The sequence below is a fragment of the Mirounga leonina genome, unplaced genomic scaffold (genome assembly GCF_011800145.1).
Source record: "Mirounga leonina isolate KUSES-001 unplaced genomic scaffold, KU_Mleo_1.0 Mir_169, whole genome shotgun sequence".
Lineage (NCBI taxonomy): Eukaryota > Metazoa > Chordata > Mammalia > Carnivora > Phocidae > Mirounga > Mirounga leonina.
In genome coordinates, this window is record NW_023270431.1 from 20,249,849 (window position 1) to 20,268,652 (window position 18,804).

The window sequence follows — 18,804 nt, forward strand, 5'->3', positions numbered from 1 at the left end:
CATATGATTAATTGTTTTGTTTTCAGTCCTCTAAAAACCCGTTGTCTTGTCTTCTCAAAACCCTTTCCCTTTCTTTCTTTTTTTCAAAACTCCTGGGATTTTTTTTGCACATCTGCAAAACCAATGTCAGTTCCAGGTTCCTATTCTGGTGATGAACCAATCTGGCTTCCAGTCTCAGAAAAGGACGCCAGTTCTGGCCAAACAAATGGAGGTGACCTAATACCTGGGGGAGGTGGGGGTGGGGCCCCTTACTGATAAACCACAAAGGATTTCAGGCCTGTCTGGTCCTCAGACCACGGACAAACTGAACCACATCAGAGCTCAGAGGCAGTTGATGGGGTCATGGAAAAACAGGTGACTTTTACTTTCAGAGTAGAGGGAGAGAATATGGGCTAGAGAAAAATTATAAGATTAAGCTAAGGAGAATGGTTCTTTTTTTTCAAGTCTTTATTTAAATTCCAGTTAGTTAACATGGTGTAATGTTAGTTTCAGGTGTACAATATAGTGATTCGACACTTCCATACAACACATGAGCATCACAGTGCCCTCTTTAATCCCCATCACCTATTTCCCCCATCCCCCCACCCACTTCCCCCCTGGAAACTATCAGTTTGTTCTCTATAGTTAAGAGTCTGTTTTCTGGCTTGCCTCTCCTATCCCCTGTACCCACCTCCCATGTTCATCTGTTTTGTGAGAATGGTTCTTTTTTAACAGAATATTTTTTAGGGAAAAAAAATAAGCAAACTAGGGATAATATTTCTTACCTATTTATCTCCTTAATGATGATTTATGCCTCCAAAGTAAGGCTGATTTAAAAAAAAAAAAAACAGCATTTGATACTGTCCATAAGTAGAAGTAATGTTCTTGGTTTGTGACTTCTCTTTCCACTAATAAGAATAATTGAGCCTGTTAGGTTTTTGTTGACCTCTATTAAATTCAGAAGTGAACAAAACAGAAAATCTGTACTCTTTGGAAAGGGACAAAATTATACTGTGGAATAGGAGATTTTAAAAGGTTAGGAGAGAATGCTCTTAGGGCCATTGAGGCAGAAACCAAAATCAGGTTTATTCTCCCCACCTAGAACTGTGAAGAAAAAATGAGTTATTTGTGACTACTGGAGTGGTACTTTCTTTGAGGAAAAAGATTCCAAACAATTCCTGGAAACTCTACCTCTAAGAAGATGGCATTTTTGTGAATTGAGGGAAAAGGCATGAGCAACATATGGAGTACATTTCCCCTTATAACACTGATCTGTTTAAAATTGAGGGGAAAGCCTCTTGGCAAGGTGTACTGCCCAAGCCAATGGCAAAAATCATTTCAGTTTATCCTGACCCCTTTCCATGGTCCACCTCCCAGCCTGCCGGACACCTGGGCCCTTGATTTATAAGCCCTGAATTGAAAAACAAGCCACTGAAGATGCCTAGAGAACCCCGCTTTCCCTTGGCCTATGAAACACAGCACTGCCTTTTGCCCCATGTCTGCAGAGATGATGTAAGGGAAAAGCTCTAAAGATTTTCCAGAAACAAGGTGAATTTCAAAGAGCATCAGAATTTACTTTTTTTGAAGCATTGCCTAGCCTAAGGAAGACCTCACAGAACTGGGAATCTGGTGTGGAACCTTTCCAAAGGGAGTGACTGCCCAGCCCAGTGTGCCCTGGTCTCTCCTGGTTTGGGCACTGAAGATCTGATGTCCCTCAAAACTCTTCAGTCCCAGTCAGTCAGTCACCCCAATAGGAGCCTCTGGATGCCTTTGAGTCTCAGATGTTGAGAAAGAAAAGGCCTAGCAGTACTGAGAACAACTTGTCCAACCTGAACAAGGGAGAAAATAGAAAAACTTTGATAATAGCAGTTCACATTCATAGAGTCCTTGTTTTGTGCCAGGCCTCTAGCTGTGTGCTTTGTAAACATTATTTCAGTTAGTTGTCCTTACATCATTGATTGTTACTTATTATTGTCCCCATGTTACAGATAAGGAAACTGAGGAACAGAAAAATTCAATTAACTTGCCCAAGTTCACACGACCAGTAAGGAGAGAGCCAGAATGAATATCATGAAGTATACTGAACTTGACCAAGAGTGATCCCTCCCACCTTCCAAAATTCCAACTCTCCTCACGCCCCATGTGCAGCCTGTTTAAGCTTTAAGATGGGGTTTGAGCAGAACTATTTCTTCTTTTTTCGCAATCCTAGGAACTTGCTAAATGCCAGATGCTCCCTAAAGGACAGAATCCACAAGTTTCTATGGAAGAAAGCTGTAAAACTCTCACAGCAAGGTTACTTGAGTCCTGCATCAGTTAAGACTCAGTACCTTCTCTCTAAAGCATTCTTTCGGTTGTTGATCCTGGGCACTGGGCAACCTCTTGAGAGCTAAGTACCCTGCCAGATGGCCACCTGGAAGCCCTGGAAGCCCTGTTTAATCCCTCTCAAGGAGCAGTGGTATTGTTTGAATAAAGTTGCCACCATAATCCCCTTGGCTTGCCATTTAAGAGTATTACGGGCTCTTGGAATAGATTTGTGAGGAAAATACAATTAAAAGAAATATTAACAGTGTTCTTATTCAAATACCGAGTGTGTAGTTGCACAAGAGGAGACAGCTTGCCCCAGATTGGCCACCAGAGGATTTATCTTAGGGAAAGAAGCTGTTTTACTTAATCTGGTTTCCTACATAAAAACCAAATGCCAGGAGCTTGTGGCTCAGATGGGAGAGGAGGAGAAAAGGCAGTCTGGACATTTCTCCAGGTTAACACTTAAAATCGGGCAAATGGAAAACACATCCAACTGGGAGTCTAACCATAGATACGTTTGAACGACAAATTCAGACTTTCACATTTTAAATGAGAGCCCTTGATATCTCTTTCTCTCTCTCTCTACGTGTCTAAAAACACATGTATTGATGACTCGTGGGCCAGAGACCAGCACTACAATTGTGGCTGGAATGCAAGTGGCTCTATTCTTTTTTTGTATCCAGACCATCTGTTTTTGACTTAGTGCTGTACTTGACTTCCTAAAACTTGACCCACCTCAAAGTCATGACATTCTATTTCCCCCAAGGGCACCCTCCACTATGAAAGTAAAGCATAAGCATTAGGACCAGCTGGCGAGAAGGAAGCACTTTCTAAAGCCAATCTCATAAAGTTTCCAGATTCTCAAGGAAACAAATGACTCATGGACTCTTGGTGTAGGCATCTAGTGCTTCCCAAAATTTCCGCAGACGTAATGATGAAATGGAATCTATCTGAGGAACTGACCTTTGTTCTGGGGCTATTACAACTTAAATACACTTCTGCATTCTCCCGGCCACCTGTGAGCAGCTCCCTTTATGTTTGTTGGCCACAGTCTCAGGGATCTATTTCCATCCATCTGTCTGTCATTCATCTCTCCCTTCATCCACCCATTCATTCATTCAACAAATATTTAAGGCATGATTTTAGGCTCTGGGAATACAACAAAGAATAAGGCAGAAAAAGTTCATTCTCTGAAGTAGCTTATAGTCTAGTAGAGAGAAAATAAACAAGAAAACAAATAAGCAAAATATTTTTAATTAAACAACTGCCATAAAAAATAAATGAAGGGAATGCTATAAAGAATGATGTGGGGGAGAAGGAGCCTCTTTACATAGGGAATGCCCCTTTAAGGAAATGACATTTGGGTTCAGACTTGAGTCATTTAAAATTTTGAAAGATGGAAATTACAGGCCAAAGGAATTATAAATACAAAGTTCTTGGGGACAGCAATAAGCTTGGTGAGTTACAGGAACAGCAAGAAGGTCATCATGGTAATAGGAAAATGAGCACAGTTGAGGTGGGTATAATATGGAGCTGGAGGTTCATATAGGGCTCTTTAGGCTAAGGGGAGTTTGTGTTTTATTCTAAGTGCATCAAAAAGCCATTGGAAGGTTTGGGGGTAGAGGAGTGATATGATCTAATTTATAATTTTAATGAATCCATATGGCTGCTAGGTGGAGAATGAGAGGTCAGGTGGGATGGGGGTACAAGAATGGTTATAGGAAGAACATCTAAGAGACTATTAGAGTAAACAAATGAGAAATGATAGTAGCTTGGACTAGTAGTAGAGACAGTAAGAGGTGACTATATTAGTGAAATATTTGAAGATAGAGCTGACAGGTTTACCATGATTTAGATATAGGAGATGAGACAAGAAGAGAATCAAGGATGACTCTGAAGTAGTGGGCTTATGTTGTTGGGTAGGTGATAATGCCATTTCATGGCTCCCCATTAAAAATTCTAAGCCAGGTGGGTAGAATGAGTCCTGTTAACTTTTCACCCCTTTATTCCATGTTGTCTTGAGGTGCAAGAGGCTATATCTGCTTCTAGCAGTTGGTATCTGTAATGAAAACCTTCCAATGCAACCCTTTTCTGCATGTATCTCAGAACAAGCAAAAACTTGTCAGGGCCAGAGCTACATAAACTGTCAGCAAAGAGAAAATAATTTTTTCTTGGGATCTGAGAAAATGAGAGAATAAACAAAGGGTGGCATTCTGATTTTGCAGTCCTCCTTTGCTCCTTGAAAGAAGCAGTTTGACTGAGTCATTAGTAAGTGGGATTGCTAAAAATGGCATTGGGTGAGGACCTGAAATGTTTTTTCTCTCGACCAACCTTCAAAGCCTAAGAGACTCCCAGAGATCGCTTCTCTGAACAGTGTATTATATTTCCATATTTCATCTAGTCTAAGAGAGAATATAAAAGGTCTTATGCATTCACTCTGGGGGCACTTCTCAGATTGACTTTACTAAAATAATTACCCTTTCTACTACTACAACCCCTTTCTTCTAAAGGTGGAAGAATTTGTAGTCCACAAACTCCTCACTATGTGATACCCATTTGAATCTAAATTAAGCCCTGGTGTGCCTCATCTCAATTTACCATACTCTGGCGCATATAGAGGTTGGTAACCATAGGCCAGAAGTAACCTAGTACAGTGTACGGTAATAGATCTCTAGTAGATTTATGAACTGCAACTGATTGGTGCATGAACATAGGCAAAAGACTTCTCTGAGAGCATTCTAAATTCTCATGTTGGTTGGGAGCACCCTGTTTATCTGAATTCCTTCAGCCAGCAAAAGTTCATCCATCAGACCAGCATCTTGAATAAGTACCCAGGGAGTTGCACTGGAAAAAATTACTTCTAAGACAAACATTCCATCAGAATGATTAGAACCAAAATGCAAAATCATTGACTCCATGAAGATAATACCTAGAGCCATTTAATAATCCTGACAGTGGAATTTTTATATGCATGCTCTAAAATGTTCCCCCAAAAAGAAAGCTTATTAAATAGAATTTCAATCCACATACCTTGTCAACAATATTGGAAAAAATAGAAACTCAGATAGAAAATGTAATAGGGAGCCTTTCTGACATATCAGATGACTCACGCCCCTCCCCTCCTCAGAAGACCTCTTAAAGGCATAAGCCACAATTGCAGTCAGTCCTCAGCATTGCTTTGCATGACACTTGAACTTGAGGAAAACAGCATTTTGCTAACCTCTTGTTGCTGAATGTTTGACCGTAAGGCTTACTGTTTGCTCCTTTTTCATCTCAATCCTTGTGACTACAAATGCTATTATTAGTCATAAGATTGTTCAGTCACTTTTAAATTCCAGCCATGGTATTTGACTCTCTGGCCTAAATATAAAGGGAATTCAGACTCCTAATTATTTCTAAGGGGCCTAATTCTTTCTTTCACCTTTCCTATATACTTCAAATTTTCCCAGCCCCATATGGAATTGGGAACATAGCTTTTAGCAATGTATGCCCCTTAATCCTTCACTGAGCAGAGATAAAAACGTTTGTGTGAGAACATCCCTGGAAATGAATCTCAGCATTGTTACCAATGAGTTACGTCACTTTGGGAAAGTCATCAAACCTCTGTTTTGTGTAATAAATAGAAGATAATATTTACATGAAGGGTTATGATATAAATTATATATATTACATGAAAAATTCCTGGCACAAAATAAGCCTTCAGTAAATAGCATATATTATTATCACTACATCGCTCCATTTTGTAAAGGTAGGAGCTGACTGAACATGATTTTCCATTTCAGCCTATGTCTGGCAAAGCTTATTTTAACCTTAAAATCTCTGATATTATGACTTTACTTTTCATGGCCATACAAAGTCATAACACATCCAATATGCTACTTAGAAGAATCGGTTTAAGAGAAACTCTAGCTATTAAATGAGTTTAGCCTGAAAATCTATCCTGGTTCATCCATCATAAAAGATCATATAAGTGCAAAAATGCAAAAGGAATCATGAAGTCATGAATCTTAGAGTTCGGAATGTCATTAGAAATCAAATGGTTCAATGCCTATTACCTACAGATGTAGAAACCGAGGCCCCACGAAGATAAGTAACTTTCACAAGATCACTCAACTTAGTGGTGAGCTAGTATCAGTTAGGTTTATAACTCGAAACCTCTCCTACTCTTTTAACCTAATGATAATCTTTAAGAGAGTTTGACTTGCCCAGTATCACAAATCAGTGATAAATTTGGGGCTAGGTCATTTGTTATCAGTAGAATTGCCCAATTCAGATACTCTCCAAGGGCACATCTAGCTCTAAATATTATTCATCTGTTATTCAAGGATACCCTTCACAACATGGGTACATGTTGTTCATCAACCTCCAAAATATTCTCCTCTTCTAGCCAGACCATTGCCTTTATGATCCCACAGATATTTATTCCATCGCCAAATCTTTCCCCGTATGCATAATGACTTCCCCTTTCTTCTCTCTGTATACAACTCCTATTCATTCTGCAAAACCCAGTTTCCCACCTCCTCCCCAATAACTTTCATTTCTCTGGCTTTCATGAATCTTCCTCTCTTCTGAACTCCTACAGTCTCCAAGGTTAGTCCACACAACTGAGAACACAATCATCTACTGTGTAGGACATCCTCCCCCATTGTTTCTTGTGTACATCTTATCTACCCAATTAGACTGGCAGGCCCTTGAAGACAAGTACCATGGCTCAGTGGAGCAGAACACTGAGATGAATGCTCAATTAATAGTTGATTGGGCAAGGGGGCAGAGAGGAGCATAAACATTTTCTTGTTTCTGTAACCATTCTTAATAAACTTAAAACAGCTAAGTTTGATTGAGGTTTTGAAGTAATTACAACCAATTAGGGAGGATAGGGAAGGACAGCAGATAGACTACTTGTAATCACATTCTACAATCTTTTCTTTGAAATGTAGAGAATATCCACTTGCAACTGCCCAGGAGACTGATAGCTGTTTCTAAAGGAGGTGTCCACTTCTGCATCATCAATTTCTGGAAATAAGTCTTGCCCTTAGAAGCATACCTTTTTTTCTGGGGTAAGAAAAACTTTACTGAATCCATGTGATGGAAGATGAATAATATGGAGCTCTATGAGCCAAAATTAGTAAAAGTAAGCAAACAAACAAAGTGTACTCACTCATATCGGAATGCCACAGCTTCATTGTATAAGCATGAATAAGCATGGGGCACATCTCAGGAAAAGGTTTCTTATTCCAGTTTCTTTTTATTTAGTATGTATTTACTGACTGCCTCATGATAATAATGATAATAAAAATTGAATATTAAGTATTAAATAAATATAATTAAAAAGTTAAGAGCCAAAGTGCAAGAGTTAAACAGTCTGAGTTTGAATTCTGGGTCTGTAACTTGGTAACTGTGTGGTCAAGTTATTAACATTTCTGTACTTTACATTCCTCACCTATTAAGTAGGAATAATAATAGTACGAATTCAGAGATTTGTTGTAAGGATTAAAATGAGGTAATACATGAAAAAACACTTAAGTGTGTAGCACATAGTAAGCACTCAGTAAATTTTATTTATCATTATTAGTATTAAATACAATGTCAGACACTGTTCTGAGCAATTTATACATATTTATTAGATATAAAATTTGTAAAAGTTTATGAGTGTGTTCACTGATATATTCCAACACCAAGAGGAGATCCTAGCCCATGGGGGGCTCTGAGTAAAAAATCGTTAAATGGATGAGTGGTTTCATTAACTCCTCACAACAACCTTACAATGTGCTAGTCTCTCAGAATACAACACTGAGCAAGACAGAGGCCTAACCTTCAGGTTTGGTGCAGAGAAAGGTGGGGGGTGGGGCATGCAAGGAAGGCAGAGAAGTCAACAGACGATTCTTATACAGGGTGAACGCTCTTTCAAGGTAATATAGGGCATTTGGGTGGAGGAATAAGGAATACCTAATTTAGACTCAAGGGAACAAACAAGGCTTTCTGAAGGAAATGACAGCCATACTGACATGTAAAAGGTGAGTAAGAGTTAGTCGGGTAAATTAGAAGTGCAGCAGTCCCCCCCATCCAAGGGGAATACATTCCAAGACCTTCAGTGGATGCCTGAAACGGTGGATAGTATTAAACCCTATATATACTGTGTTTTTTTCCTACCCATACATACCTATGATAAAGTTTAATTTATAAATTAGGCACAGCAAGAGATTAACAATAATAACTAATAATAAAATAGAGCAATTATAACAATACACTGTAATAAAAGTTACAGGAAAGCGGTCTCTCTCAAAATATCTTACCGTACTATACTCACCCTTCTTCTTGTGATTATGGAGATGACCAAATGCCTGCGTGATGAGATGATGTGAGGTGAATGACACAGGTGTTGTGACGTGGCGTTAGGCTACTGTTGACCTTCTGACCATACACATCAGGAGGATCATCTGCTTTTGCGCCGCAGTTGACCTTGGGGAACTGAAATCCAGGAAAGCAAAACTGCAGATGAGGGGGAAGCTACTGCAACAGCATACGTTCAGTCCAGAAGGTGAGAGAGGGGGTCACTTTCTTTAACTGTATGTAGCTCAGTGTAGATGCAGTGAGAGGGGAGAGAGGAGGAAGGACACTGCGGGGGTCAGCAGGTCACTGAGCATAGTGCCAGGGATAGGGACTTGATTCTGATGGCCATGGGACCGCTTCAGTGGCTTTAGCATTGTCATTCGTGGCTTCCGCCCTCTCTCTAGGTTCTCAGAATTCTAACAGCTGCTCTGAGCTAGATTAACTTTGATATTCATTTGCATATTTGCATATTTGTGAGTCCACATTGTTGCTAGAATTATAATCATTTATGGTTTTCAGACCCAGGCCTACTTTTTACCATCGTTGTGACAGAGGTCTCGAAGACCAAAACTCTCTTGAGTCTTACAGAGGTTGGCGGTTCTTACCAAGAGTAGATCCAGTTGGATCTGTTACTTTTGTCACAGAACTTGTCACTTGGCTACCTCACTAATACCACATTATGATTCAGTCCGTTGATCTCTCTGTGCTAAGTCTACAGCAAGGGTGGCAAGTTAATTTATTGTTCTGATTGGCCCAGCCTCAGAATGAGTATGTTTCATATTATTTTGTAGTATTTAATGACAGTGGAGAATTTTCAGGGATGAAGGTGAGTGACAAGACGTGGAGCAAAAAAGCTCCAGAATCCTACATACCTTTCATTTAACATGTTATGGATGCCAAATTTTAATGTGCACAAATACTGTATTACTCTGGATGACTTCTTAAGCGGTCCTCCGGCCAACTTGAATTTCTCTTTATCAGAATTCAAGGTGACAACTTTACATAAGGAGAATAATGACATATAGAGCTTCAGCAGGGGATTTCAAGGGAATTATATTCACCCAAAAGCAGCCTCTCATATAAATGAATCATATAAATTGGCATAAATATCTGAGAGAACCTAAATTAAAACAATCTTTTCCATCACCCATCACCCTGAGCCATGTGTGAATTGGTTTATCATTGAAGAATGAGCTGCTTACTGGTTAGTGCCTCAGGAAAATTCAAGAACAAGGCATGTGTTCAAAACTGGAATCTAATACTGCACTACGAGCTAAGAAAAAGCAAGCTTTGTTTCTGGAATTAAAAACTGGTGGTGGGGGGGGAGGGGCTATCATTTAAGTCATGACCTTAGAAGGATGGTGAGGAGGGGCACCTGGGTGGCTCCGTCAGTTAAGCATCTGTCTTCGGCTCAGGTCATGATCCTGGGGTCCTGGGATGGAACCCCACATCGAGCACCACGTTGGGCTCCCTGCTCAGTAGAGCTCCCTGCTCAGCCCGGGAGCCTGCTTCTCCCTCTCTCTCTGCCCCTCCCCCTGGTTGTGCTCTCTCTCTATTAAATAAATAAGATCTTTAAAAAAAAAAAAAGAGGGGGGGGATAGTGAGGAGTTTCAGAGAACCAAAAAAATAAAGGGAAAGACCCCCCCCCCCCGATGATTCCCTGAGCCCCACTTCCCCCTCACTATTTTGCTTTGATTTGAGTGTGATGAGAGGAATGAGGAGGGGGTAAGGGTGGGGCACTGGAGGTACAGAAAGGAATGATAAGATGAAAGGAGTGGTGGAGAGCACTCTCTAAACCATTCAGAATTTAGGGAGTAGAACTGAAGATAGAGGAACGCGAGCGTGCCATTCCCCTTGCTCACCACCAACACCAACACCAAGCCAGGAGGCACGCCTCCCGGTCAAAAGTACAAATGTCACCCAGGGACAAGTAGCGTCAGCTATGTGGTGCAAGACAGGACAAAACACGAGAATAACCATGAGAAGTGTCAGCTGACTGCTAAGCAGACCCGTCAGCCAGCCAGCGAGTCCAGAACTTGCTTTGTGCTCGCTGCTGCAGAGGCCACCACCACAGCCCACGTGGCCAGGGCTGAGAGACGCCTGAGCAGAGGGGCAGGGTGAGGCCCAGAGCGGGGCAAGGCAGTGGCTGAAAACCCAGATAGATAGGTTGTTTGAGGCAGGCAATAAATTGCTGGCAATCTTATAATAGAAAGAGTGGCTCAAATTCGTAGTTTCATTCATCCCATTTTGATATCTGGAATATGATAAAATTCAGACTTCCCCCGTTTAATTAGCCATTAGGCTTGACAAAGAACATTTTTCAAGTCACCCAGAAAATGACGGGGAAGTAAGGTGTGTCTTCCAGAGAAGGAGGCCAGGCTGATGCATGAAAAGGCGAAAGAGCAGAAGAAAAAAGCCACCTTTAGTATAAAATCCCTGAGAACATTTCAACAGACACTGGGCTTTTTAACTGAAGGAGGTGATGTGGCTAACCCTGATGTGCCTTCAGATGCTTAATTCAAAGTTCAGCAAAAGTTTAGAAGGAAATGAAGTGAAAATTGATCACTCGGTACATAATCACTGGAGAAAGAGATCTGCCCTAAAAATATTTCTGCCATGGAATTTTTTCAATGTTCTACTTTTTTTTTTTTTTTTAAGATTTTTATTTTATTTATTTGACAGGGAGAGACACAGCGAGAGAGGGAACACAAGCAGGAGGAGTGGGAGAGGGAGAAGCAGGCTTTCCGCTGAGCAGAGAGCCTGACTCGGGGCTCGATCCCAGGACCCTGGGATCCTGACCTGAGCTGAAGGCAGACGCTTAACGACTGAGCCACCCAGGCACCCTTCAATGTCCTACTTTTGAGAATTCTTTCAATAATATAAATTTTTTAAAAATTCCATCCTACTTAAGTGTTTGAAAGGAGCTTTTATTTTTATTTTTATTTTTTTTTAAGATTTTGTTTATTTGACAGAGAGACACAGCGAGAGAGGGAACACAAGCAGGGGGAGTGGGAGAGGGAGAAGCAGGCTTCCCGCTGAGCAGGGAGACAGATGCGGGGCTCAATCCCAGGACCCTGGGATCATGACCTGAGCCGAAGGCAGACGCTTAACGACAGAGCCACCCAGGCACCCCAAAAGGAACTATCTTTTAAAGGGAACTTGATAAGTCATCACATTCTCAAAATGCTCATTTTGTTTGCGCTTTAAAAATCACAGGGCATCAAAGATGGGGAATATATCCATGTGGATAAAGATGGAGAATTACAGACTCCTTTCCCGTGGTCTGAAATCTATTTAATAAAAATATCCATATATAATATCAGTGGCCTTGCAAAAACATTCAGGCAATAAACTGAAAAATGATTTAGCACAGGCAAAAACGTGTATCCTTTGACATTAGTGTATCATATAAGCAGGAGTAGGTACCCAAGAGGACTTGTATTAACATATGTAAGTAATACCTTAATAAAAAATTTTTGAATAGAAATTAGAGTTTCTTGCTTGAGAAATCAATAATAGGATGATGCACACGGGCCACTGTGATTTTAAAAAATGATAGTTAAGGGGGAATAGCTGTCTTTTTTCTGGCCAGAGAACTGCTTAGAACATAACCATAGAATTTTTGAACATTAAAGGTGATGAAGACTTTAAAATTATTTTGTTCATCTCATTTTATAGTTGTGAAAAGCAAGGCATTCCCCGCATTGTGATATCCAGAGGTAAATTACTTGCCTGAGGTGCTAAGGGCTAGGAAGTGGCCATTAATAGATTGAGACTCTCATCTCACCCCTTCCAAGAAAGCATACAATATGAATTCCAATGTTCTTTTAGATTTTCATGACCTAATACATAAGATCTGATCAGAAACGGGACATATTAACATGTCAATATTTGTAGAATGAACCTCACAAAATCAACTATGGAAATTCACAATGTTAAGGAATCATAGCAGATTATCTTACCTTGAGAAAACAGAAGCCAGTGTAAAAAAAGACATTATAAATAGACGACATCTGAAACAGAGCTCCTTTATGTCCTGGAAGGAAGCCTGAGGTGTGTATTCAACAGTCCTATTTCGAGGAATGGCTCCTGGGGGCAGCACTCTCCTCCCTAATGAGGAAAGAAGAAGAGGAAATGAATTTAAATTACAATCAAAGGAATTTAAGTTAGATGGAAAGCTCTTATTGGCAGTGAAGGTTTTATAAACCCTGGGAAAAGATTCCTGGGGAGGTTTTCAAATTTCCTATCTGGATATTTTTAAGAGAAGAGAGATCCCTATCAGCCCAGGGTGGTTAAGGTAGAAACCTGCCTGGAATTTGCTTTCAGCTGAATTCTGTAAATCCAGATTAACTCCGGAGAGTGTTTACTATGTCAGAGACGGTAAATGCTAGACAATGGCAAGAAATGTTGTCCCTTAAAAAACAAAGAACTCACCCAAAGTAATCATTTCCTTGGAAAATCAATTGGCGTATGCTAGTTGGTTATAAGTGGAATGTACAATTATAATACATTCTGGCTTTTATTTTCTTTTTAATCTGGTTTCCAGTGGAAAGAAGGCTTACGAAATCTCTCTGGCAGCCTATGCCCTGCTTAATACGTTTTTACTTTTCTTCTTTAGGCTGTTTACAACCAAATCTCTTAGAAGAAACTAGCCAGAGTAGCAATATATGTGCCCCCGGGGTAAACACTTTCAAAGGAGAAAACCTCTCCCCACACTCCAGAAGAAAACTTCCTTCCTTCCTCATTGAAGGAAACAGATGAGCAGATGATTCCACTATTACCATCACCCTCTCCTTCCTTACCCTCACACAGGCTCCAGCAAGTTCTCTGCAACTTGCAGAATTTCCCCTTATTTTTAGCGCACAAACAGCACTTGCACTCACAGTTCATACTAAAATTCTCTCGTTTGTTGTACTTGTCTGTTTACACAGCTGTGCATCTGTTTGCCCCATTGTGTTAACCACATCTATCGTCTGGCTTTTATCGTGAGCTCCTGGAGGCGAGGAATGAAGTCTGTTTAATTTGCTTTGCACAATGCCACGCGTGCACGCACAGATGGACCCCGCGTGACTGTGCTTGACAGTGATGGTTCCTGGCACGACTAGATGCTCCAAAAAATAATGATAAAATTTAAAACGTCATGGAATAATCGCAGTTGGAGAGAGGACTCAATTCAAAGAGTCTGTGTCATCGCATGGTCCTGCCATATGCAGTACACTAACGTCATAATGGGTCTCAGGGACCACACTGAGCAGTGTGGACAAAGGTCCAAGCAACAACTGGACAATCTAAGTCAGGGTCTGAAACACACAGAAAACAAGCCTGCGCTTATTTGGAAGCTTGCCGTCCATCACGGCTCTCCTTTTCCTTGGCGTATCAGCCCAGTGTTGCTGGGCTTCTCAGCTCAGAGCATCATCTGTCAGTACCCACTGCCATAAGAGGTTGTTATATTTGACACTCCATCGAAGACTATCAAGTTCATATAGTATCTTGGTCTTCTGATTTCTTTGTTTACAGCCCAGAAAGAACAAAAGTCATTTTCACTATAATTAATAACTCTTCCTTCCTACCAATCCTGCACAGCTGGCCTCCAGCCTTACTTTATACCAGTCTTCCTCAGTGACCCAAGAGGTCCTCAGTGACCCAAGAGGACAGAGATGAGTCAATCCACAATTCTGAGTTGGGTTAAAAATTTGAAATGCCTATTCATTCCTAAGAGTCTCAAAGTTACATCAAAGGGCAAAATGATGAATGAAAACTCTTCCTTCAGGGGAAGCACAGGAAAGGACATTTCATTTAATTCAACAAATATTTTCTAGGCACCAATTATTTTTAGGCACACTTGCTGTGGGCTGCGGAGGGAGAAGGGAGCAAAACATTCTCTTCAAAGTGTGTGTGTGTGTGTGTGAGTGAGAGTTAATTCAAGGTTTGAACAACCTTAAATATAAGAAGATTGCTTTATTGTCGGATCATGGTGAGGATTAAATGATGCAATAAATATGTAAAATATACTTAGCACAGAGCCTGCCACATAAGACATTCTCAATAAGTAATAGCTGTTACTATTATTACCGAGTTATGCCTTCCTTTAGAGCAATTTTTTGAAGAGATCCCCCCTTGGAAACCGAATTTGACCTTAGTTTATGCGCAAAATAGTCTGATTGTTATAGGGTTAGGGGAGCCATCACATTCAAGTGCAAAAATAACCTATCATCTAGAACGTGGAAGTAAATATCTTTCCACCAAAAATGGAACTCAGTCATGTCCTGATGTCCGGAGAGAGTCTGGTTCTCATCCTGTTTTTCCTACGAAGGTTCTGGGATGTTTCAGAACCTCAATCATATCCCAAACACACACAGCATCTATTTTCCTTCCTGCTTCCTCCTACCATGGTTTGGATCATAGTTATTCCATAAGACAAGTGACTAGAAAGACACACTTACTTCAAAGGTACATAAAATGATTATTTTAGAGCATGATTTTAATTAGTTGGCTGCTACTGAATCAGTATCATCAATTAGTCTTACACAAGAATAAATCAACTTTTGGGGGCCAGGGTGGCTCAGTCGGCTAAGCATCTGCCTTCAACTTAGGTCATGATCCCAGGGTCCTGGCATCAAGCCCTGCATTGGGCTCCCTGCTCAGCGGGGAGTCTGCTTCTCCCTCTCCCTCTGCCCCTTCCCCCACTCTTGCTCTCTCTCTCACTCACTCTCTCTCTCAAAAATAAATAAAATCTTTAAAAAAAAAGAATGAATCAACTTTTAGGGCACCTAGGTGACTCAGTCAGTTAAGCGTCTGCCTTTGGCTCAGGTGCTGATCTCAGGGTCCTGGGATCCAGCCCCATGTCAGGCTCCCTGCTTGGCAGGAAGTCTGCTTTCCCCTGTCCCTCTCTGCCCCTCCCCTGCTCATGCTCTCTCTAAAAAAAGAATAAATCAACTTTTAGCTGGAGGTAAAATGAAGTCAAATTTTACTCACCCAAGGTATTTTTTTAAACTTACCCAAAACAAATCGCTTCACAGGTCAACTTGATGAGGTATGATGTTTAACTTATCAGTTACTCAATTGCATAGATAAACATATGAATGGACCATAATGCAAATGACAAGATGATTGAATCCAAGCATGTCACAACAGAGTTGACCCAAACAAAGGAATCCACTAACTTTGTATTTTTTGGTTCAGGTTCAGCAGTGCCCTATGGTGCCAAATATCCGGATAACCAAAAGGAGACATCAAGCTAGGAGAGCTCATACATGTACTTCATACATGACCACACCTTGAATCACCAGGATAGTACCAATATTTTATCCTGTCTAAAGGTTCATCCAATGGCTTCATTTGAAAAGGGCTATAATCTCTTGGCATGGATGAGGAACTTCTGGGAAACATTTCATATATTTCTTTTTTTTTTTATTTTATTATGTTATGTTAATCACCATACATTACATCATTAGTTTTTGATGTAGTGTTCCATGATTAATTGTTTGCATATAACACCCAGTGCTCCATGCAATACGTGCCCTCTTTAATACCCATCACCAGGCTAACCCATCCCCCCACCCTCTCCCCTCTGGAACCCTCAGTTTGTTTCTCAGAGTCCATATCATACTATCTATTGCAAAAGTGTCAGAAAGATGCACCTAGAATGAAAATATCATAGACTACTTTCTGTCAAATATCACCTCTTAAGTTGTATGATGAGGGCCCAATTTTTTATTTCAACCCGTGAAGCTGCAGCTCTCCAGTTCTCTGAACTAAAGTCACTAATTCTCAAATTTATTCATATATTGAAGTGTCAATTAATTTCTCACTTCTACTTTCCTGATTCCAAACTAATAGAACCCGAAGATTTCAGATATACATTAGCTATTTAGATCTTTTCTGTCCTTTCATCTTCCAGATCATTTAGATTTGGCTTCTTTGAACCGTGTGATCATAACATGGATCTTGTAAATAAAGGAAAATTAATGTCTCTCTAACCATAATGTACATAAAAGAAGGCCAGTGATCCACCAATCCAGACCTTCAATAGTGGCTTTAGTACAACCTCAGGATATTGTCTTTTCTTTTTTCTAATTTATCAGGACTTTGTTGATAATTCATAATTGAGCCTGTTTTAGTAGAAATAGAATTCTCAATCCTAGTTTATATCTTAGGCAGTACAATCTTAAGTTTTTATAAAAATCAGCTGAAGAATGAAGTAGTTCCTTCAGACTCAGGGGAGAAAGGGAAATGGGCCCTTACACCCTCTAGTTCTCCAAACATTATTAATGAAACCAAATCAGATACACTACTCTATGAAAAGGTAAAAATAGCTTCCAGATGAAATCAGAGAGGGAGACAAACCATAAGAGACTCTTCACTATGGGAAACAAGCTGAGGGTTGCTGGAGCGGAGGTGGGTGCAGGGATAGGTAACTGGGTGACGGGCATTAAGGAGGCCACTTGGTGAAATGAGCACTGGTTGTTGTATGCAATTATTGAATCACTAAACTCTACCCCTGAAACTAATAATACACTCTATGTTAATTAAATTGATTTTAAATTAAAAAAAGAGAGGGAGGAAAAAATAGCTTCCAGAAACCTCAAATTGCCTCACCCAACTGTCTTTTTCTAAATCCTGGCACCTTTAAATCATTCAGATGCACAGTTTTAAGTAACTCAGATGCCCAATTTAGTAGTATTATTAATCGATGAATATTTACCATGCTCCAGACAACTGCCTGAATCAGTTAAGTAAAACACAGGTTGAAAAATTTGGAACTAAACCCTGGGATAATGTCAGTGGGATAAGAATAGGCGGTTCCTTCATCTTGCTGATTCCTGATCCACTGACCTTCCACACTGTGTGAAAGAATAGGATCTGTCTTCTCATTGCCTTTACTCATTTGTTGCACAGTTATAACGATTAAATGAAACCATAGAGATAACACAATTAGCAGGACTGGCCCAAAAGACATGTTTAATAAACATGTATTTCCTTTCTCTTCAAGAATCATAAGAATGTGGCCAGCCTGCTTTGTGGAGGAAATTTAAAACTGGCGAGGACAGACTATGTTGAAACATTTATCCAAACTTGCGCCTGAGTGTCTCTGAATGTTATATAATTTCTGAAATGGTATGGCATATCCAAAAATAGCAATGCAGATTTTTCTCACGGATTTTATAGAAATGCATCTCATTACTGTAGAATCTTGTGATCATCCCTGGACATTGAGGTCCAACTACTGAGGGCCTGCAATCCCCAGAGTGAGTGACAAGAGGAACACTCCCATCCGCCCAACGGGGTACTTATGACATCTCCGCATTCTAGAGGCTTATAAAAAAAACAGTCTCCAAACAGAAACACTGTTTTCAACACTTGCAGTGCTGAAAGCGGATATTTTACTAAGACTTGTTCCCTATCCAGTAAATAAATCACATGCTCTCCAGCAGTAAAAATACTGGTGGGAGGTGCATATCCTTCATTTCAAAGCAAGGAGCCTGTTGAGTGGCGGTAGGGTTTTCAAAGTATCTGATTTGACAAGGGAACTCTCATCACACTCCTGAAATAATTTTATGCTGTTATGATTTTGTTTGTGGTTTTTTCTTTTTTCAAAATTGAAGCAATGTGGGGCACCAGGGTGGCTCAGTCGTTAAGCGTCTGCCTTCGGCTCAGGTCATGATCTCAGGGTCCTGGGATCGAGCCCCGCATCGGGCTCCCGGCTCCGCGAGAAACCTGCTTCTCCCTCTCCCACTCCCCTTGCTTATGTTCCATCTCTTGCTGTGCCTCTCTCTGTCAAATAAGTAAAATCTTAAAAAAAAAAAATTGAAGCAATGTACTTAACTTTAAAAATCAGAACCTTCAAAGCTTTAAAAAATGCCCATATAATTTAAAATTTCTGGGATTTTTTTAATGATGTCAAGTGCTGGTTCTTTTGCACTGCTAAGCTATGTTTCAGAAGTACAAGAAGTATTTCCAATGCATCCAGCAAATATTTGTGGAACACCTACCATGTGCCAGGCCTACTTCTCATTGCAAGGGATGTTACAGTGAACAAAACAAACAAGTTCCCTGCTCTCAAGGTGGGGTGGGGAGAGAGGAAGCATTGGTGTTGAGGCAGATTATAAATGAGTAAAAATGTATAATTAAGTAAGGAAGATATAACTGCTACTGTGCAACTTAAAGAGGATTAGATTAGAGATACACGAA

At 40.3% G+C, this 18,804-nt stretch overlaps 1 protein-coding gene and 1 long non-coding RNA gene across 4 annotated transcripts in view; one reads left to right on the forward strand and one right to left on the reverse strand.

Annotated features, from left to right (window-relative positions):
• Positions 1 to 18,804, reverse strand: part of LOC118017370 — a 683,373-nt gene that overhangs the window by 640,036 nt on the left and 24,533 nt on the right. Inside the window, exons 3-4 of the long non-coding RNA XR_004681133.1 lie at positions 12,576 to 12,723; positions 8,591 to 8,751 (exon numbers count right to left, since the gene is read on the reverse strand). This is a non-coding gene — a long non-coding RNA (uncharacterized LOC118017370). The remainder of the gene's footprint in view (positions 1 to 8,590; positions 8,752 to 12,575; positions 12,724 to 18,804) is intronic.
• COL8A1 (collagen type VIII alpha 1 chain) overlaps positions 1 to 18,804 on the forward strand; it is a 160,622-nt gene that overhangs the window by 80,646 nt on the left and 61,172 nt on the right. The gene's annotated exons all lie outside the window — the stretch shown is intronic.